Below are 23,178 nucleotides of genomic sequence, written 5' to 3' on the forward strand. Positions count from 1 at the left end.
ACTGTTCAGATGCTGGGGGTACAGCAGTGCACAAAGCAAAGTCCCTGACCTTCTGGAATTTACTTCCAGTATGTGGAGTCTGGTATAGTAAGGCAGATTGGGCCAGAGTCTTGAGCTTGGAGATTTGACTTGAGAAACATGGAGAAAGGCAGTTAACAGATACTGAAGTTGAAAGCCAGCACAGAGAGAAATCATGGCAAAGCTAGAGTTATGAGGAAATAGAATCCACGAAAAGCAGAAGGTCTGAAGAAACAAGTCTTACATGGGAGAAGGAGAAAACAGGTCAGAAGGCATTCCCTGCATACTCTTCTTTCTGTTCTCTCCCGGTCCCTCATTCCTAATGGTACCTTGATTTTCATTTAATTATCCCCCTGCCCCAAGTCAGACCATGTGTTTCAGAAAATGTAAATCCATTGTTTTTTCAACAGTGATACGCTGAAAAACTTAGCCTAAGCTAAAGTGGACACAGCATTCACTTGGGCATAGGGATTGGCTCAAAAATGAGCCAGTGACCCCAGTCAGATGCAAGGGGGACAATTGCTGGGAGCTTCTGGAAAAGGAGTTTTCTCATTCTCAGGAGGGAGTCTATAAAAGAGATGTCTTTCTTCCTCTGGATGCTGGGTGTACTGATGTGACACCTGGAAGTGTCACCATGAGGGAAGCCAACCTGAGAGTGTCATGGGGGGGAAGCCCAGCGAAGGGAATCAGAGAAAAATGAAGCCAGAGTGACCAGTAACCAACCCAGATGCCTCCTCTACTCCTGGACTTCCACTTTAGTGAGCCAATCAGTTCATTATTTGTGTTGGGCTGTTACTTGTGGCCCAAAACCTCCTCACTGATAAACTCCAACTCATTCTTCAGGTCTCAGCTTATAGGCACTGCCTTCAAGATGCCTTCCCTGTCATGTCAATTTGGGAGGAAAGCATACCCTTCCTGTGGGCAAGGAAGGACTGTCACACTGTATTATGGCTCTGAGGCGACATGGTTATTTGCTTCACCAGACTGGGCCCTGAGAAAGCAGGCTTTTGTGTATTGTGTTCATGGCATTCCTAAGGCCAGGTACAGTCCCTGGCACATGTATCTGTTGCACAAATGAACAAATGAGTTCAGTGGAACTAACAGGAAGCAGCGAGAGATATAGACAAATCTAATTCCCCGACTGTCTAGTCAGAAAAGGCCTTTCCTCTGCCTTCTTCCCTCTTACCCTTTGCTTTATAACCATTCTCATCTTGGTTGAAACGCATTTCCTTCCAGGTTCTGCACTTATATACGTTCCTGACACATTTACTGTTCAAACTTGTCAGATCACTTGCTGACCTGAGGACTCTCGCTTTCCTATGGCTGCTGGCTGACACCTCACCGGCTGCTTTGGTCACTTCCTGGGTTAGAATCATTTCTGTCCTCAACCCTCTCATTTTCTCACCAGGCTGTAAGTTACTTGTGCCTGGGGGCACATCTGCAGTTGGCAATTTCCCAGAGTACCAGGGTCTTGAATGACTGCCGCCCACTGAGGGCTTACAGACCTAGGCACAGTGCTAAGCGCTTGTGGGAGGCAGAAAAGTGGCCCCTGTAGACATACATGTCCTCATCCTCCAGAACCTATGAATATGTTGTTAGGTGGCCAAAGGGACTTTGTAGATGTGACTAAGGTTAAGGTCCTTGAGATGTGAAGATTATCCCAGATTATTCAGTGGGCCCAAGATAATCACACAAGTCCTTAAAGTCAGAGCTTTCTTAGTGGCAGAGAACAGAGAGAGTAGGTGTAAAAGGGACTTGATCTGCTAGCTTTGACGATGGAAGAAGGGGGGCAGGAGCCAAGAAATGCAGCAGCTTCGAGAAGTGAGGAACGGCAACATAGCCCTGTCAAGACCTTGCTTTCCGCCTGGTGAGACACCTGTTAGATTTTTGATCTACAGAACTGTAGGATAATACATTTGTGTTATTTTAAACCACTAAGTTTGTGGTAATTTGTTATGGCAGCAACAGGAACTAATACAGCACTCTACATCCATTATCTTGTTTAAGAAACAGGTATCATTACTCATTTCAAAGATAAGAGAAACAGTGCCCAGAGAGGTTAGGTAACCTGCTGCGATACTGTGATTTATAGTAAGAAATACATATTTGGTCCTCATTCCCGTTTCTGGCACAGACCTCCTAAAATCCTTGGAATTTCCTAAGTGATAGGGGTGATAAAGATGACTTGATATTTATAACAAACCCCTTTCAACCATACCTGAGTTTATTAATGAAGTGATTTTTGTAAAGCTCCTAAGGATGGAGGCTGGTTGCCAGGGGGACCAACCACATAATTGGAGGGTTGAAACTTTTAGTTCCAAACCCCTGACCTCTGGGGAAGTTGAACAGATCACCAACGGCTAATGATTTAATCAATTGTACCTATGTAATGAAGCCTCCATAAAACCCCAAAAGGACAGGGTTCAAAGAGCTTCTGGGTTGGTAATAACATGGAGATTTGGGGACAGAGGCATGCTCAGAGAGGGTATGGAGGCTCTCTGTGCCCCTGCCTACATACCTTGCCCTATGCACCTCTCCTGTGTGGCTGTTCCTGAATTATATCTTTTTAAAATAGACTGGTAATCGAGTAGGTAAAATCAGTAAATAGTGGTTGGGAGTCTATGGATGGGGAGGGCTGACTGTATGCACCGATCTACGCCATTTTATACAGGGGACTTGAGTATCTGCGGATTTTGGTATCTGTTGGGGGTCCTAGAACCCATACCCCACAGATACTGAGGGTAGTTAAGTTTTTAGGGAGTCAAAAGTTATACACAGATATTCAACTGTGTGGAGGCTGACGCCCTTAACCCTCTGTGTTGTTCAAGGATCAACTGTATTGTCAAAAAATATTAATAAAAGGCTTTATAAGTTAGAATACGTGTTTGGGAAGCTACTCTATAAGGAACAGAGTGCTTAAGACGAGTTATTTTGGCCTTGATAGGTTAGGCTGGTTTAGATATAGGTGCACGATTTATAATTATGTTGAAAAATATAATGGAAGAAAACATGCATATGACATATCAGAATTAAAAAGTGGATAAAAAGAAGGGGAGAAAAACCTCAAACTTTTTTTTTTTTAATTTTATTTTTTTTATTTTTTTAAGGAGGGCACAGCTCAGTGGCCCGTGTGGGGATAGAACAGCAACTTTGGTGTTATTAGCACCATGCTCTAACCCACTGAGCTTACCGGCCACCCCTAAACCTCAAACTTTTCAGGAACTGAAAGGAGGGTTCCTAAAGAGGAATAACTCTCTGGTGTCTCCCTGGAATCCTGGAAATGTTTCTAGAGTGAGCTTTGTATACGAGGAACCTGGAGAAAACAAAGTATACAGGGAAAGACTCTGAAATAAAAGCTCCAAATCTCACTTAAGTTCCAAATTACAACCTAATTCTTAGTTCCTGCTTAACTTTATTAAAGATTCATAATTACTATGTATTCTAGGCAGCATGGAGAAAGAGGCAAATAGAAGCTTTTTATCACTGATACTGTGTAGAATCATAGGTGCTTGTGATAAAAAGCAAATAGACTTTTAGTCGTTGTTACTGCTTTTCAATTCTTTACAGGGGGTTATCATTTTGTGAGGGGTGCACATTGTTTTGTACACCTGAGACTAATAAAAAAAATTCTTTACAGACTGTGGACCCCTTTAGAGCCTGCACTACGGTCCCCACCTTAGTGTTCCACTGCTGGGTAGGATACTAGATATTCATATACACGATCTGATTACCACTCCTTTTTACAGGTAAGACCAAGTCCCAGATATTAAATAACTTACCCAGGGTCACACAAATGGCAAACACCAGAGCCCAGCTGGGAACCCAGGTTAATATGACTCCAAAGTCTTTGGCTGTGCGGGATTACCTCAAATGCCCCCCTATTTCCACCTGGATTAAGAAGAGATTTCATTGCTACCATCACCTTAGAGAACTGTTTGGCAGTTTCATATAAAGTTGAGCTTTAATCTACCTTATGACACAGTAATTCCATTTGAGGGAAATGAAAACATTTGTCACATAAAAAGTGGTATAAGAATATCCATAGATGCTGTATTTTTAAAAGCCCCCAACTGGAAATAACCCAAATGGTCATCAAGAGGGGAATGGATAAACAAAATGTAGTCCATCCATCTACGTGTACCACTACACAGCAATAAAAAGGAAAAGAACTATAGATATGTGCGACAACATGGATGAAACTCAAAAAACATGCTAAGCGAAAGAAGCCAAACACACAAAAATATACAGTATGTAATTCTGTTTACATAAAGTATAAGAACAAGCACAACTAATCCATTGAGACAGAAGCCAAAAAGTGGTTTGTTGCTTGAGGTCGCAGGGTTGGCCATAAAGGGCACCACGGGAACTTTGTAGTGTGATGGAAGGATTTTCTGTCTCGTGACACAAGATTCTATAGTTTCTATAGTTACACAAGTGTCAACTGGACGAACTCAATACCTGAGACCTACGCACTTTATTTGTATGTAAATCATGCCTCAATAAAGAGGAAAAAAAGGTAATAATAGCAGCAATAGTAGTATTAATATATATTAAGGACTTTTTCACCATGTACTAGCGACAAAATGGTGCCCTTCACCTATGCTTTTAGGTCACCTTTGCAACTACCTTGTGATGGAAGCACCATTACCATTCTCATTTTTCAGGTGAGGAAAAGGTTAACATCCCATATTGTGTAAACAGTACGGCCAGAACTTGAGCCCAGGTCTGACAGACTCTAGAACTTGGCTCTTAACTATGATGCCACACTGCCCTTTAAATTCTGGGTTATCTCTCTTAAAACTTCAGTTCCTGCTGTGTGCCTGCCAGTACTGTACTGGGTTTGGAGAGTGAGGCAGACAGACATATCTCCCGTGCTCACAGAGCTGATGGGGTTTTATTTTCTCTTCTCCAAACCTGTAACATTAGCCCTTCCCCATGTTATTATGATCTCCTCATAAACATCACTTGAAATGGCTATAGAATATTCCTCCAAAGGTTAAACCATATTCATCTCTACCTTAGTGTTGTACATTTAGGTTCATTCCAATTTTGGTGAGTTGATGTAAAACTCCAGTGTGGGTGTGGGAAACCTTTACAGGTAGGTGACTGGGCAGCCCAGACTAGGCGCCATGTCATGGTTTTTTGCCTTTGACTGGAAATATATAAAATCTGGAGTTCAGATAAGCAGTCATGGCGTGGAAAAGTGTATTAAAATGGGAAACATTATTAATAAATACAATTTACTAGCTAACAATCTACCAAAAATGTGGAAATCGCAGGGGTAAAATAATAAAAGTCATTCTTGCTAGGGGAAAAAGGCGGAACCCACTGCATCAAGGGAATACAAAAAGAGAAGCAAACAGCTAGGAAGTCTGCAAATCAATGTGTATCCTGGTATAACCAAAAAGAGTAGAGATCCTCTTTTCTAAATTTACTTTTTACAAGACTAAGCTGAGGATACAAGGCTGGTCAGCGAGAGGCAGACTTGTAAAGTGAAAGAGCTGTCTGGGTTCAATTCTGTCTTGGCCTCTTCCGGGGTGTGTGGGCAGTCTCTTAAGATTCCCAAAGCCTCAGATTTTTTCATTTGGGAATGGGGATGATGATAATGTCATCCTGACAAGATCCCTGTGAAGATAAAATGATGTAATACATGCAGGGTGCCTACCACACTTTGGTAAACGCTGGCTTTCTGGAACTATCTTCTTCTGCCAACCTGTATGTGTTCTTTCCAGACCCTGCTCTCAAAGACCCTTCCACATGGCCAGGATACTCACAAAAGGGTACACATCTTGAACAACTGGATTCTTTCCTATTTATTTACTTTTTAAAAAGAGTTATTTCTGCAGCTATTAAATCGCTACCCGAAGTTCTGCCCAAACAGACAATTCACTTATTCAACACCCGTTATGTACAAGGTCCTGGGAGAAAAGGGAATGAATCATAGGACAAGGACATGGCTATGGCAACAAGAGACAAAGTTCTACCATCACAGGGGAAGGAGAGAGGTAGCCTAGAAGAAGATAGGAACATCAGGCTTTAGGAACAAGCTTAAAGGATGTTGTAGGAAGTTGCCTGGCTTGCCGACCAAACCTGTGGCCCAGTTTGCACAACTGCAGATAAGGACCCGCTCTTAACTGCAACCCCATCTTGTACACATTTACCTTACCCACTGACTCCAGACTTAAACCCTTGTGTAGAGAAGTTCCACTTAAAAGGTCGATGCCAAAAAGCATGGAAGTTAGAGATGTTCAGTGGAGCCTGCGCAAGAAATACCAACTAGGAAAGATGGGAAGCAGATGGCCAGTGCTTCTCTATAACTCCTTAACAGTGTAAATATGAGTCTGAAAAGCAAGATTTAGATTAAAATCCAGCAAACATTAATTGAGCACCTACTAAACGTCAGGGTAAGTGCTAAGCTTTCACATGTATCAATTCACTCAAACTTTAGAACACGTGTTCATTAGCATGTATTAAACTCACATAAATGTAATATAACAGAATGGAGCGAGTCCTGAAGGCAAACAAAACTCTTTACTCACCCTCCATTCACTTAATGATTTGATAGTTATCTTCAAGGCAGAATGATCTGAACATCCAGAAATCTCCATAAAATCTTTCCTTTTGTTGCTTCTTTAATTTAGTTCAATAGTTTCTCAAATTTTAGTGTGCCTAAGAATTACTATACGGAATAGCAATAGTAATAAGAATAACTAAAACTTAGAGTATTATGTGTCAGCCCTGTCCTAAATGCTTCACATAATTACCCTTGAAAATATGTTAAATTGTCCATAAAGTACAGTAACTATGGTTTCATGTGTACAAGCTGTGTTTCCTTGAGCAAGTTCTTTAACTTTTCTGTGTCTCAGGTTCTACATCTGTGAAAAAGGAGATAATAATTATACATAACCTCATAGGGATATTGTGGGAAACAAGTCAGTATTTGTAAAACACTTTGGCCACTTTGACTGTTGAGTGGAGGAATTGGAAATCAAATCCAAATATGTTCTTTCCATTGCACTGTGATAATTCCAGACTTACAGTATAGCCTGATGCGAACTATGATTACTGGGGGAGGAAAAATCCTCCTAGAAGTCATGAAAAGGAGCAACTTAATACATATTTAAACTTCTATATGTTTTGCCTAAAAATCTAAGTATAAGTATAGTGGGGCAAGTCAACAACCATAATTCATATTAGAAAGTTTTCTCTTATAGTGAGCCTGTATCTGCTATATATCCTGAAAATTCTCTTTATTCATTCAATCTTTTTTCATTCAGTCTTTTTATTTGAGCACCTACGATATGCTACGTACTCATACATGCAAAGGCTACTGTGGTAAATAAGACAGAGAACTCTAGTGGTGGTAGGAAAGAAAAAATAAACACATAAATTAGTAAGATGAGTTCAGAAAGAAAATAAAACATGGTAATGGCATACTCCTTAAGCTATAGTGGTCAAGGAAAGCCTCTTTGACGAAGTGATGTTTGAGAAGGAGCAAGTAACAAAGATCAGGAGAAAAAGCTTGCCAGGCATAGGGAAGAACAAGTACAAAGGTAGCAATAGGCTTGGTGAGCTGAAGAAACAGAATGAAGGCCTATGTGGCTAGAGCACAGTGATGAAGGGAGTAGAGTAAGGCATGATGAGCTCAGGGAGGTGAGTGGAGGCCAGATTCTCAGGGTGTCTTATAGGCCATAGCAAGAAGCTTCATGAGGCCAGGAACTGTGTTGGTCTCATTCACTGCTGTATTCATCTCCCAGAGGCTAGAACATTCCTGGCATATTGTAGGCACTATTTGCTTGAACATATGACTGAATTAATAAATGACTCCTAGATCTTCCCTTTGGTGCTTTGGAACATGAATTTACTTCATCATCTAAAGCAGAGGTTGGCTCTTTACAGAAAAAGTGCCAATATTTTAGGCTGAGCAGGCTATACAGACTGGTACAACTACTCAATTCTGTTGTTTAATCACTAAGACAGCCATAGACAATAAATGAATGAGTGTGGCTGTGTTCCAATAAAATTTTATTTATAGAAATAGGTGGTAATAGATTCAACATATTCCCTGTCAAAATCCCACCTCACTTCTCTGCAGAAATTCACAAAGTGACCCCAAAACTCATATGTAAATGCAAGGGGCAAGAATAGCCAAAACAATCTTGAAAAAGAAAAACAAAGTTGGAAGACTCACACTTCCCAATTTTAAAACTTACTACAAAGCCACAGTAATCAAAACAGCATGGTACTGACATAAAGGCAGACACTTTGATAAATGGAATAGAGTTGAGAGTTCATAAATAAATCGTTACATTAAGGTCAACTGCTTTCCAACAAGATTGCCAAGACAATTCAATGGGGGAAAGAATAGTCTTTTCAACAAAAGGTGCTGGGACAATTGGATATCCACATGCAAAAGAATGAAGTTGGACCCTTACCTCACATCATATATAAAAATTAACTCAAAATGGATCAAAAACCTATATATAAGATGTAAAACTATAAGACTTTTAGAAGAAAACATAGGTGTAAATCTCCGTGATCTTGGATAGGCAATGGTTTCTTAAATATGACACCAAAAGCATAAGTGACAAAAGAAAAAAAGAGATAATTTGGACTTCACTGAAATTAAAAACTTTTGTATATCAAAGGCACTATTAATAAAGTGAAAAAACAACCCACAAGAATGGGAGAAAAAAATTTCAAAACATATCTGATAAGGGTCTAGTATCCAGGATACATACAGAACACTTATAACTCAACAATAAAAAGATAAATAACTCAACTAAAAAATGGGCAAAGGATCCAAATAGATATTTCTCCAAAGATGATATACAAATGACCAATAAGCACACAAAAAGATATTCAACATCATTAGTCATTAGGGAAATGCAATCAAAACCACAATAAAATACCACATCATACCCACTAGGGCGGCTATAATAAAAAAGACATAATAATTATTGGTGAGGATATGGAGAAATTGGGTAGCTCATGCATTTCTAGTGGGAATGCAAAATTGAAAAACAGTTTGGCGGTTCCTCAAAAAATTAAACAGAGAGTTACCATATGACCCAGCAATTCCATTCTTAGGTATACACTAAGAGAACTGAAAATACATGTTCATATAAAAACCTGTAGACAAGGGATATAAATGATAAATGTCTATTACATTGTTTTGTACACCTGGAACTAAAAAAAAGATCTCTCTCTCTATATGTATGTATATATATGTATATAGGTATACATATATACATAAACATATATATTATGTATATATATATGATATGTATATAAAACGTATGTCGGTATATATACATATATGCATGTGTGTGTGTATATATATACATATATATATGTATATACATATATACTCACACATATACACATCCTATTGATTTGCCTTCTCTAGGTGAACCCTGAATGATAAATGATATAACAAACCACATAAAACTTTGAGGTTGAACCTTGTTCCCACTGAAAAAGGGGCAACTCTACAGGACTTTAGTCCTCATATTCAAGTTGTCATTTCCAAAGGAATCCTGACATATATTTTTTTTCTGAGAACTGTGAAAATATGGATTGGATTACAATTTCAAACAGCTGTGTAATTATGTGCTAGTTACTTAACCTCTCTAATCCTCTAAGCCATTGGAGTTGGTAGACCTCAATGAGAAAATGTGTGGAGTGCATGAAAATCTGGTATTCTTTATATGTTAGATACAAATAGATGTTATGATTTTAGCAATCTTAGAAAAATGCAAATTATAATAAAATATAAAGCATAAATATTTCCAGAGAGAAAATAAATAAATAAATACCTGTACACAAATGCTGATAGCAGCATTATTCACAATAGCCAAAAAGTGGTAATAACCAAAATGTCTACCAACTGATGAGCGGATAAATAAAATGTGGTCTATCCATATAATGTAATGGTACTTGGCCATAAAAAGGAACACAGTACTGATTCATGCTACATCACAAATGAATCTTGAAACCATCATGCCAAGTAAATGAAGCCAGAACAAAAAAGCCATATATTGTATGATTCCATTTATATGAGATGTCCAGAAGAGCAACATCCACAGAGACAAAAAGATTAGTGGTTGCTAAGGGATAGGGAGGGAGTAACTGCTAAGATGGATAAAGGATTTCTTTTTGTGGTCATGAAAATGTCTGGAATTAGATTGTGATGATGGCTGTACAACTTTGTGAATATACTAAAATATACTACTGAATTGTACACTTAAAATAAAAAATAAACTAGAAAACCAAACCAACAAACAGCCATAATTTGCTAATCTAAAGGATAGTCCTTGAAATCTCTCACAAAGTCAGATCGCCCCTCCATCTTTTTCTTTGAGGGTGACTTGGTATCTAATTTACTTCTCTAAACTGATATTGCAAAAAAACTCTTGACAAGTCTTTGTTAGAATTAGGTTATGCTATACCTGTTAGAATCAGGTTACACTACGAGACTGCCCTGGTCTACAAACTACATTAAAAAAGAAAACCAATCTAGTTTGACCTGACTTGTTTCCAGTGAATTTATGTTCAACTTAAACAAGAAACAAAACGCATCAAGCCAGATTGTGAAGGTGAGATATATAATGCTTGCTACTTGTTTAAGGAAAATATTAAGAAAACCAATAAGGCAAGAGAATAAATCCACCAAGACAAGAATACTTGCTAAGTCCTTAAAAACAGTAGACACATGGTTGAGGAGGAAAGAATATGAACTATGGAGCCAGACAGGCCTAATATAAATCTTATTAATCTTATTTTTACCACTATATGACCTTAGGAATGCTCGGTTTTACTCTTCTCATTTGTAAAGTCAGGTTCTTTTCCTCTCTCCCTCTCTCCCATGTGTCTAATACTGTGCCAAGAAATCCCACAAGTGAAAGAAGTAGAATCAAACTGTGATCAGCTCTTTAAGGCAGACTTGGAAAATCCTGGCGATGCAACCCAAAATGAAAGCAAGTGCCCCCCACCCCCAAGGTTAGCTGTAAGCCACAAACTGGAATCCCAGGATATTTGGCTCTTGTTCAGTTATGACAATAAAATTCACTGAGACAAGCCGAGCTGGCGCATATAACTAAAGGGGGATATGGAACACACAGCAACAATGTCCAAGGAATATAGAGAAGTGGTTTGGTCTATATACCAGAACATCTTAGAATTAATCCTAATAAGTATTAAATCTAAATCCTCTAATCTTGACCTCCCTCTGTCTCTTGGCAGTTGCTGTCACTTCCACAGTTCTCTGTATTTTCTTAATGGACATTTGTAACTTTCTATGTTGAACCAATTTCATACATATAAAATGATACAAAAACACCCATATACAGAGGGTGCCAAGAAAAGTATACACATTTTAAGAAAGGAAAAAATTGTATTAAAACTGTAATACTCAATATATACCGATAACAAAAGATGAATACAAGTCATGTGTATAAATTTTTTGGGCACCCCCAGTATATCTTTCCCCTAATTCATTAATTGTTAACATTGCCACATTTGCTTTCTTTCTCTTCCTCCCTCTCCTTCTCTTTCTACACACACACACACACACACACACACACACACACACACAATGTTTTTCCTGAACCATTTGAGAGTAAGTTGCAGACTTTAGGACCCTGCACATACTTAACTACTTCATATATTTCTAAGAACAAGGTCATTCTTTTGTTTAACCAGAATACATTTATTAAAATCAGAAACTCTGACACTGACACAATACTATTTTAATATATAGTCCATATTCAAATTTCATCAACTGTCCCAACAATATCCCTTTGATTTTCCTGATCTTGTATCCAATCCAGGACCACACAGTGCATTTAGTTGTCAGTTTCTTTTTAGTCTCCTTTCATCTGGAACAGTTCCTTAACCCTGTGTTTTTTATGACATTGACATTTTTTAAGAATATATCAGCTGTTCTGGAGAAATGTCTCTTGGTTTGGATTTGTCTGATTATTTCCTCGCGATTAGTGTTAGGTGAGGCATTGTGACAGAAATACTACCTACCTAAGTGATCATGTGTCCTCCTCGGTGCACATTATCAGGTGGCATATGATGTTTATTTGTCTTGGTTAAGGTGGTATCACCAGGTTTCTCCACTATAATGTTACTATTTCTCCCTTAGTTATCTGTGAGGAAAATACTTCCCCACCGTGCAAATATCCTATCCTTTATCAAACTTCCACCCAGTGGTTTTAATCACTCACTGATTATTCTTGCCTTCATCAATTATTGGTATAGTGTGGTATAATGGTTACAAAATGTTGATTTTCTAGCTCTATCATTTTTTCATTTTTAGTGACTGGCAATCTACTAAAATGAAGTATTTTTTTCCTCTCCACGCCCCCCCCCCCACGTTCTTTTCTCCCTCCCCTTATCTCCTATTAGTGCAATCTCAGATATTTTTTATTTAGTAGGTTTTAATTCATTACTGTCATTATTCATCCTAATGCTCAAATTATCGTGGATTTGGCCAGTAGTATGCCCTTCGAGCTGGCTCCTGTGTCCTTATGATATATTCCTATCATCTTCCGTATTATTTCTTTACTTTTTGTTTATCTTCTACCACAGGATGTTGTAGGCTCATCTTGGACACTCCTTGTCCCAGACCTGGAACCAGTTACTTCTCCACGCACCCCTGGTTCTTTTTAGTGGGGAGTGGTATTTAGAAACCAGTAAATCATAGCTGTGGAGGTATCATTGCTCTGAAACTTTTCAGAAAACAGAGCTGGAAATAACATATAAACATTAATATTTATATATTTTTTAAACCATAAATTCATACTGATAGTGCTAATTCCAATCCAATACCTCAGAGTTCTTCTTTGCCTTTCCCTATTCCATATTTGAATTTCTATTCTTCCATAGTGAGCAGGGAACAACATTGATATATCTATTATATCAATATTATAAGTATTATATTTGTTGTATATTAATATTGATATTATTGATCCCAACAACACTGAGACAATTACTCTTTTGCTCAATTTTATAATACACACCAAATAGTTATGAAATTGCTAGAGCAATACCACCACAAATGTCAAACCTACTAACTACAGTTCAATCAAGATTTTCTTAAAGTTTATTTTATCTTTAAAATATATATGGTTGAAGAAAATACATATAGTCAAAGTATTATGTTAAAAATTACTTGGGTTAGTTGGCATCCCCTCTATCTTTGTTGATTTCATTTTACTTTTTGAATATACAAAACCTCAACATGGCTCTAAAAGCAAAAACTCTACAAAAAGGTCCAGAGAAGAGTTACTCCCCTTCCTCTACCTTCCAGCCCCCTGGAGGTGACCAACCTCATTAGTTTCGGTTTATCCATTCTGTGTCTGTGTTTGCAAAAATATGCAGGTACATATATAAATTTATTCCTTTCTTTGTTACACCAAAATTGGCAAAATTATATTAAAATAGCTCTTAAACATAAGGAAAAGATATTCAATTTCACTCATAAGAGAAATGTAACTTAAAACTATGTTGAGAGAAGCGGCTGCATGGCTCATTTAGAGCGCGAGCCCTTAACAACAGGGTTGCTGGTTCAATTCTCTCATGGGATGGTGGGCTGTGCCCCCTGCAACTAAAGACTGAAAATGGCGACTGGACTTGGAGCTGAGCTGCACCCTCCACAACTAGATTGAAGGTCAACGACTTGGAGCTGCTGGGCCCTGGAAAAACACACTGTTCCCCAATATTCCCCAATTAAAAACAATGTTCAGATACCATTTTTCATCAGTCAGAATGGTAAAAAATTCAAAAGCTTAACCACACAGTCTGTTGTAGAGTTGTGGAGAAACTGGCACTCTCACGCTCATACATTGCTACTGTGAAGGTAAAATGGTACAACTCCCATGAAGGGAAATTTGGCAATATCTAACAAAACCACACATTCATTTCACCCTTTGGCCAGCACTCCCGCTTCCAGGTTTTTATCCTAGAAGATACATCTCTAGCACTACTAAAATACATATGCACAAGGTTATTCATTATGGTACGGTTGTAAGTACGAACTATTAGAAAAAACTGAGAGCCCATACATGGGAAATTCACTGAACACATCTTGATTCATCTAAATAATAAAGTACTACACAGTGAAAAATAACTCTATGAACTGATATGAGTGATTTCCAAGATATATTGGTAAGTGAAAAAAGAGAATATATATATGAATATATATATTCATCATGCCTCAATGATTCTTCAAGTCCATTCAATCTGTCTATTCTCTCCTTACATGCTACCTCATGTCTTTACTTCCTTCCCTGTCCCCCCCTAACGATCCACAATTCATTACTACAACCATTCTCTTGCAACATTCATCTGACAAAACCCCAACCCCAGATAGTCTTCCAGCTTTCCTGTATCTTCAGCTTTCCTTTTTCTCTACTGATTTTTTTCCTCTTGGGATTAAACATACTCAAGTTTCTCTAATCTAAGAAAGTCCTTCCTTGAATGCCAAGTCCACATCTAGCTATAGTCTTCCATTTCTCTTCCCCTTTGTAGCCAGACTAAAAGAGAAGCCTGTACTTGATATTTTCCGTTCCTCACTTCCCAATACAGTCATGCACTGCTTAATGATGGGGACACATCCTGAGAAATATGTCATTAGGTGATTTTTGTCGTGCAACGTCATAGAGTGTGCTTACACAAACCTAGATGGTACAGCCTAGGCTATATGGTATACCACTGTCATATATGCGGTCCGTCGTTGACTGAAACATCATTATGTGGCCTATGACTGTAATTCCTCAACCCACAGCACAAAAGTAACCTCTTGCCAAGGTTACTGTTGTCACTCCCTTGCCATAAATCAATGGATACTTCTTAGTCCTTATCTTACTTTGCTCCAACAGTATTTGTTAGTGCTGAGCACTTCCTCCTCAATGAAACTTTCTTCATCTGGGTTCTGTAACATTACCTGCTGTTTTCCTTCATATTCCTCTAGTTGCTTTCATGACACCCTTTGCATATACTTCTTTGTCCATCCAGCCCTTACATTGGTCTTCTTTATTTCTCTATCCTAGGCTTTCTCCCACTCACTCTACATATTTCCCAAAGGTAATCACAATGCACTTTCATTGTTCCAATCTATACGCCACTCACTGCTCCCAAATCGACGTCTCCAATGTGTACCTCTATCCTAAGCTCAGACCCAAATATTCAAACTATCTATCCAGAAAGTGCCAGACAACACAACGCCTACAGCTCCAGAACAGCCATAATCAAGCTCATCATGTTCCCCCTTAACCCTAGTCTGTCTGCAATGCTCCCTAATTCAGTGAACAATACTACCATTTACCCTGCCACTCGAGCCCAGAAATTTGACCTTCATACTTGACTACTTCCTCTTTTCCTAACTTTCCAGTCACTAAGAATGCTGTTAATTCTACCTTTTCAATGTCTTTCAAAATACTGACTTCTCTCCATCCAAATTACTTTTTTTGTTTGTTTTTTAGTTCAGGCAACCCATCACTTCTGCTGAAATCACTGTCATAGCCTCTTAACTGGTCTGGTTGTCCCAGTTGAAACCTCAGCAGTCTTCATTTTGAAGCCAAGATTAAATTTCCCCCCCCTTTCTTCCGCCTCCCCCCTCCCCACTCCGGTTCAAGCCATTGTTTCTCAGTCTAGTTGTGTAGGACACAGCTCCCTGGCCCACGCTGGTATTATGAGCCTTGCGCTCCCCTCGGCTGAGGCAGTCGGTTGCCGGTTGTTGGTCGGCTGCTCACAGCAGCTCACGGCAGCTCTCACCGGCCGTCAGCCGCTCATGCTGGCCACCGGCAGCTCCTGGCAGCACACGGTAGCCCATGGCAGCACAGCAGCACATCAGCCCATGGCAGCTCACGCTGACCTCCAGCTGCTCACGGCAGCCCAGCTCCAGGGAGAGCTGTTGTTCACAATCTTAGCTGTAGAGGGTGCAGCTCACTGGCTCACGTGGGAATCAAACCAGCGACCTCGGCGTTAGGTGCACAGTGCTCCAACCACCTGAGCCACGGGGCCAGGCCTAATTTTCTTTTTTTAACTTTTTAAAAAATGTATTTAAATATGTTTTTCCAGGACCCATCAGCTCCAAGTCAAGTAGTTGTTTCAATCTAGTTGTGGAGGGCACAGCTCACAGTGGCCCACGTGGGGATCAAATCGGCAACCTTATTGTTAAGAGCACTGCACTCTAACCAACAGAGCTAACCCGCCGCTCCCTGAGACTAATTTTTTTAAAAAGCTTAACTGTGATTATATTTCTCCCTAGTAAAAACCATTCAATGGCTCTCCACTGCCCTTAAGGATAATAAAGTCCACAGTCTTCAACAGACTCGTAGCTCACAATGTCCTTGATTATGAACATCCTACCCACACTCACCTCATCAACCTCATCTGTCATCTTTCTTCCACTTGTGTTCTGTGTTCTCTTGAACTGAGTGCCCTCTATATTCTCTCGCATCATTCATATGCTGTCCCCTCAGCCTACAACTTCTCTCTGTATACCGCCCCCGCCCCCAACATATCTAGCTAGTTCCTTCCATCCATCGTTCAAGTATCAACCTAGACTACATTTCTCTTAGGAAGCCGAACAAAGATCTCTCCAGCCCATGATGTTTCATTCACTTGTGAAATTGCTCAGAATCATGATGGATACATGAGGGAGAAGAGACTGGGATTAGGGAAAGAACAAAAGTTGCTGAGCATTATGTTTGAAATAAGAGTGAAGGAGTGTGATGGGGTATAAATTGGTACAAACTCTATGAAAGGCATTTTGGTACTAATTATCAAAATTTCAGATACATATACCCTGTGACCTACTAATTCCACTCATAGGTATTTATCCTATAGATACACACCCACATGTGCCAAATGATGTTGCAAAGGATAATGTCGTACATTGAAAAGATTGTAAGTAATCTTCGTGTCCATCACGGAGGCAGTTTAAATAAATTATGGTACATTCACACAACAGAATACTCTGAAGCCATGAAAAAATTAGAAATTAGAAATATATTTATGCACTGATATGGTAAAATCAAAAAAGCGTATTTCTAAATCCAAAAAGTAAGATACAAAAGAGTAAACATGTTAAGCTAACATTTGTGAGAAAAGGTGAGAATTTTATGCAGAACATTTCTCTGGAAGGATATTAAAGTTGATTAGTTGATTCCAGGGAGAAAAGTTATGTGTAGGTGGCTGGGGAAAAGAGTGGGAGGGAGACGACGATCTTTTAAGCTTTCAAAATTAGAACCACATCAATGTTTACCTAATCAAAAATAATAAAAAAGGAAAGGGCCTAACAGTCATATGCTAGGTTAAAGAAAAAATGTTTAAGAGGTATCATTCATGTCACTCATCCAAACCTCCAGTCAAAGAAGAGATGCGAGTGGAGTCTTTTTTTATTGAGTGGTTTTAGATCATGATTTAGTTTAAAAACCTAAAGTGCCAAGATTTGAGAGTGCCAAGGACAATTTCTTAATATAAAAAGGGAAGAATGCAATGGGATTGATATGTTTCTTGATTCAGATCTTCCTTACAAAGAAAGAACTAGGGACAAAATAATTAAAGACCTAAAGGTGTATGCAAACTGGTCATAGAAAACAGGAAGACAGCAACTATCAGGAAAGAAATATGAAAATTAAAGAACATTAGCTCAGAAAAGTAGATTTTTCAGAAGCTTGGGGAACTGTAGGATGAAAACAATGGAAAGAATAGATAAAAAATAAAGTTATCCCAATTAATTTGGATGCTTTTTAAATAGGCATCTGTGTGAGTACAAATTCTACCAATATGCAGAAAAGGTAACATGATACCAGACTGGCTAAGCTCTGAATTTTAAAGTAACTCACAATGGAAACTAGGAGTCAAAAAGTAAAAATCAGGCCAAATTATTAAGATGGAAGGTAGAGAAATAGTATGGTTGAATAAGGTTAAGAAAGCTAACTCTAATACAGAAAATAAAAAAAGCCAATCAAGCCAACAGGTTTTTAGTGAGCATCTACTAAATGTTTAGTACTCCATTCTTTAAGTTCTCTGCTTCCTTTTGCATTTTTAAAAATCACACAAAGTAGTAAATTAGGAAATCCAGGAAAAACGTTTCCCCCAGATAATAAAGAAGAAAACATTATACTCAATAACCACAAACAGGTAGGAGCTTTTACTGTTGACTTTACTTTTTTTATGATACCTCCAACCCTCATTAGTTACCTCTTCTTAATGCCAAAAATCAACCGTTGTTAACCAATATGGGGTTATGTGACAATGGGTAGGAAATAAAACAAGGGAAAGAAATGACCCTAAAGTGTTTTTAAAAGTTAGTTGCCGTCAAATAAGCATCGGAGAACCGGCATCTTAGGAAACTTTAAAAGCTTTCAATAAATAACAATAATAATAGCTAATATTTGAGTGCTATATACCATGAATTTTACAATATGCTGGGCACTATGCCAAGTGATTTACATAAATTAACTTTTTTATTCCTCTTCATAAAACCTAAGAGCCAAAAAAGATATATATATATATATATATAAAATTATACATACACATACATATACATATATATGTATGTGTATATATAATTTTACAGATGAGGAAATGAGAGCTAGAAGTTAAAGGACTTATCCAAGGTCATATGGCTTCTAACAACATTTTCATTACTACATTGTGTGTGTGTGGGGTCACAAAGAAGTCTCCCCTCCACCCTCAAACTAGAAAAGAGGAAAATAAGATAGCCTTTTGGGGGTTAAGATTATAAAAATCAGTACAGTTGAGCTTTCCCTCCTCCTTGGCTTCCATGATACCATGTTCTCCTCAGGTTCTCCCACCTCTATGCCTATTCTTTCTGTTTCCTGTGGGTAGAAGCAGAGAAGAAATAGGTAATCTCTAAATGCTCAGACACCTTGGCTCTTGGTCTTGGGCCCGCTTCTCTCTCCTCCTACTTTCTCTCTAAGTAATATTATCCAGTCATCTAATTTCACATGGCTCTATAGACCACTGGCTCTCAAACTTTTTAGTCTCAACATCCCTTTACACTAGTAAAAATTATTGAGGATCCCCAAAGAACTTTTATTTACATGGGCTATATCTATCGATATATTAGAAATTAAAACTGAAATATTTCATATTATTAATTTCATTTAAAATATCAATAGAATGATAAGTTAACACATTTTCCAAGACAAAAGGATTTAATGAGAAGAGTGGCATTGCTTAACATTTTTGCAAACTTCTTTAATGTCTAGCTTAATGGAAGACTATTGGGTTCTCATATCTACTTTTGTATTCAGTCTGTTGCAATGCATTATTTTGATTGAAGCATATAAAAAAAATCCAGCTTCACAGAGATAAGTAGTTGAAATAGGAAAGAGTATTTCAATAGTCTTTTCAGGTAATTGTAGATATCTTTCTTTGATACTACACTAAACCTTGGAGAAATAATGGTTTCTTAAAGTTACAATGTAGAATCTGAAACCACATAAATGAACTATTGTTACCTTGCTACATTAAAACGCATTGGTCTATTTTATATTACATATGGGTCTTTTACATGTATGATTTTGTTACATTGTACATTGGTCATTTTTCAAAACAGCGACTCTGAATTTGAAGATCTTCAAATATTAATGTTCATTATACAAAATTGTTGACATTTGTTAATAACACCAAAGAAAGTCTGTTAAGTATTGAGAACCTATCAAGTTTATGGTAGCAGATACACATTTTCCTATATTCTTTTTTTTAACTTAAAAGCTCAAATTTTGTCCTTAGCAACAAATACTGTCAATTGTTTTTCTTGAAGGGGTAACTCATTTTATTTATTTTTATGAAACTGTCTGCCAAATACCCACACTTGAATAACCATAGTTTTCATTGCTAGTCATTCTTTCAGACAGTGTTCGTGAAAAAAGTGGCTAGTTGAGCTTGCAACTCAAATAATTGCACAAGTACTTTTCCTCAAGACAACCATCATAGTTCAACATGCAGCAGCAGCACTTTATGGGTACTTCCCACCCCATAATACAGAATACTAAAGAGATGTGTACTTAAGGGTTGAAGTTTAATAAAACTAATAATTTTACTGCTTTACATCAAGGTCATTTTAAGTACAACTAGTTTTGGGGAAGTCATTTCATGTGATTGGGGTGAATAATTCAATGACAGTTTGATGCTACTTGCCTTGATTCATGTTAAGGTGACAGTAGTTTTAATCAACACTTTTTTGAGGCAAGTTTTTTAATGAATTAATTTTTGTGGTTTTTTTTTTTTTCTCCAAATAATACCTCAGTATTACTATGAAAGTAGTTTGACCCCACGGATTTCTTTGAAAAAGTCATGGGAATCCCCGGGAATCTGCAGACCACACTTTGAGAACTGCTATTATAGACTATCTCTATATCAATGACTCTCCAGGTTTTATCCCAGTCTATGCCTCTCTCCTAATCTCAGACCTCCTGAACCCTGTAACAATGACAGCTGTCTTTGCTTTCATCAAAGGCCAAGCCCGCTGCTTGGACTCTGGATCTTATCTCAGCCAGCTTTCCCCAGGACTGTGTGCTCCTTCAGTTATTCTGTCCTTCTCCTATATCAGCAATCCCTTTCTCTCTCATTAACATACAAACATGCTGTAGCATTTCTTCCCATTCTTACAAATCCCTCCTTTGATCCCACAGATAACTCCAGCTACTGTCTCATTTCTATGCTTCCTTTTGTAAACAAAATTGTTCAAGAGTTGTCTATGTAACTCAATAAAGCTGGGGAAAAAACGAAAAAAAGATTTTATAAGGAGGAAACCAGGGGAATAAAAAAAGATGCCATTCTTCCTCTAATCTCCTGAAATGACTCGCCATTGGTTAATGCCAATCAGAAGACAAAGGACAAGAGAAAACGTTGATATATCTGTGCAAGTCAGGTGCCCTGGTAGTTAGCTGAAGAAAGAAAGGTAAAGAGCAGATGAGGAGGGGCAAGAGAACTTTTACAGTTTACTCTTTTTAACCGCTTACATCTAATCTTTCCTTTCATCTGGGGAAAAAGTTTGTAATAAATAAATTAATTAATTAATTTCCATCACCTTCCTAAGAAAAAAAAAAGAGAAAAGAGAGTTGTCTATACTTGTAGTTGCTGTTTCTTTACCTCCAATCCACTCCTCAACCCTCCAACCTAGCATCTATTCCCACCACTCCAATAAAACTGCTCTAGTCAAGACCACAGTCATTGTTTTGTCCTCATCTTACCCAGAAGCATTGCGTACAACTGACCATTCCATTCTTTCTTGAAATACTATCATTGCTTGGCCTTTACAATCTCCTGGTTTTGTTTCCTTTCTACTTCACTGACTACTCTTTCTTGATTACCTTTTTAAAAAATCTCCTTAGCTTGTAATCAACTTCTGAAAGCTGGAGTGCCTCAGAAGTATGTCTTGGACCCTATTTTCTAAGGCTCCATGGACATCTGAGGTCTCCAGTTTCTCCCTATAGTTCAGAGCTCTCTCCTTATTAGCACCATCCTACCCAACACCTCCACAAAGCTATCCAACAGGCTTCCAACCTTAACATATTTGTCTCCCAAACCTATTTTTCATCTCTCTCTTCTTTCCATCTGCTCTCACTTCTCTAAGTCTCATAGGAGACAAAGCTGGGATTTAAACTAGGTCTTTTTTTTTTTTCCAACACCTAAACCTGTGTACATTCCTTCATACAGTGCACTGCTCCCACAGGTCCTGGGCAAGTGGGCCTTAGGCAAGTGCAAATCGAAACGGTTCACCTTAATGTAATTGGTTCTGAGTTCCAGACTTTGGGAAACAATACATGGGATGCAGTTTGTAGTCATGAAAGTTTCCAAGTCTATTCTGGACAAAGTTATCAAACCAAGAAGAGATGGCAAAGATAATATGGGTTAGGTGGAGGCGCAGCTAAAAGGAGAAGCTAGCCAGCCAGGGGTCACCATCTAATCAGCATCTCTAGAGCAGGGTTTCTCAGCCTCGGCACTATTGGCATTTGGGGCTGCAAACTTCTTTGTGGCACATTCTTTGTGGTCCTGGGCATTGTAGGACGGTTAGCAGCTTCCCTAGTCTCTACCCACTATGTGCCAATAGCACCCTTCTAGCTTTGACAACCAAACTGTTTCTGGACATTGCCAAATGTCCCCTTGGAGGTAAAATCTTCCATGCTCCACCACTCAACTGTACTACAGGGATATACTCTGATTTATGTTCTGAAGAAAACATGGAAATTCAAAAATGCAAAGGATAAATAATAAAATGTATCAAAAAAATATGTTTTCAGACTTTTTAGAGATACAGGAAAATAATCATGATATAAAAGCATAAAAGGGTTTACCAAACTATGTAAATGGTATGAGCCCCATTTGGTAGGGAAAAATTTACATAAGCATGAAAAAAACCTGGAAGATTTAAGAATCATGATTGCTATTTTATTGAATTAGCTTGCTATGAGCCAGGCACTGCATTAAGTGCTTCTCACAAATCTTCTCACTTAATCATCGCAACAATTCTGTTATTGCTCTCTTTTACTGATCAGGAAACCAGGGGTAACTTGCACAAGGCTATATATCTGTGGAGAAGATAGGTCTTGAAACTAAATTTACCAAGTTCCAACGCCCATCTCTTAACCAGTATTCTGCTTCATAATACACAAACGTAGTATATCAAGTATTAACAGTGTTTATCTCTAGATGGTTGAATCAAAAGTGATTTTGTTTTCTTCTCTATATTTTTGTGTCTATTCCATATTTTCTACTATATTTATTACTTCTATAATCAGAAAAAATTTTAAATAAAAATTGGGAAGGCTACTTGGTAACATGGAGAAAAGGATTATTATATGTTAACTTAAAAAAGATACAAAATTCAATGTAAAGTATGATTACAATTATGTAAAAATACACAGAAGATAAAAGGAAACATACAAAATGATAATAGTAATTGTATTAGAAGGTGGCACTAAGAAGTAATTTTTACTTATCTTTTCCATATTATTATTAATGTAGTTATATTTTATAATGGATAAAGGTTTATAATTAAAAGAAAGCAATAACAATCATCTATAATCTCACTACATTGAGATAACATGGTTAACATTCAATAAATTTCTTTCTAGTGTTTTTCTGAGACCTACACGATTACTTACAAAC

The 23,178-nt window shown here is 37.9% G+C and overlaps 1 protein-coding gene across 9 annotated transcripts in view; it reads right to left on the reverse strand.

The window, feature by feature from the left end:
- Positions 1-23,178, reverse strand: part of WDTC1 (WD and tetratricopeptide repeats 1) — a 62,065-nt gene that overhangs the window by 20,679 nt on the left and 18,208 nt on the right. The window lies entirely within an intron of this gene.

This window comes from Rhinolophus hipposideros (assembly GCF_964194185.1).
Source record: "Rhinolophus hipposideros genome assembly, chromosome: 8".
NCBI classification, from domain to species: domain Eukaryota; kingdom Metazoa; phylum Chordata; class Mammalia; order Chiroptera; family Rhinolophidae; genus Rhinolophus; species Rhinolophus hipposideros.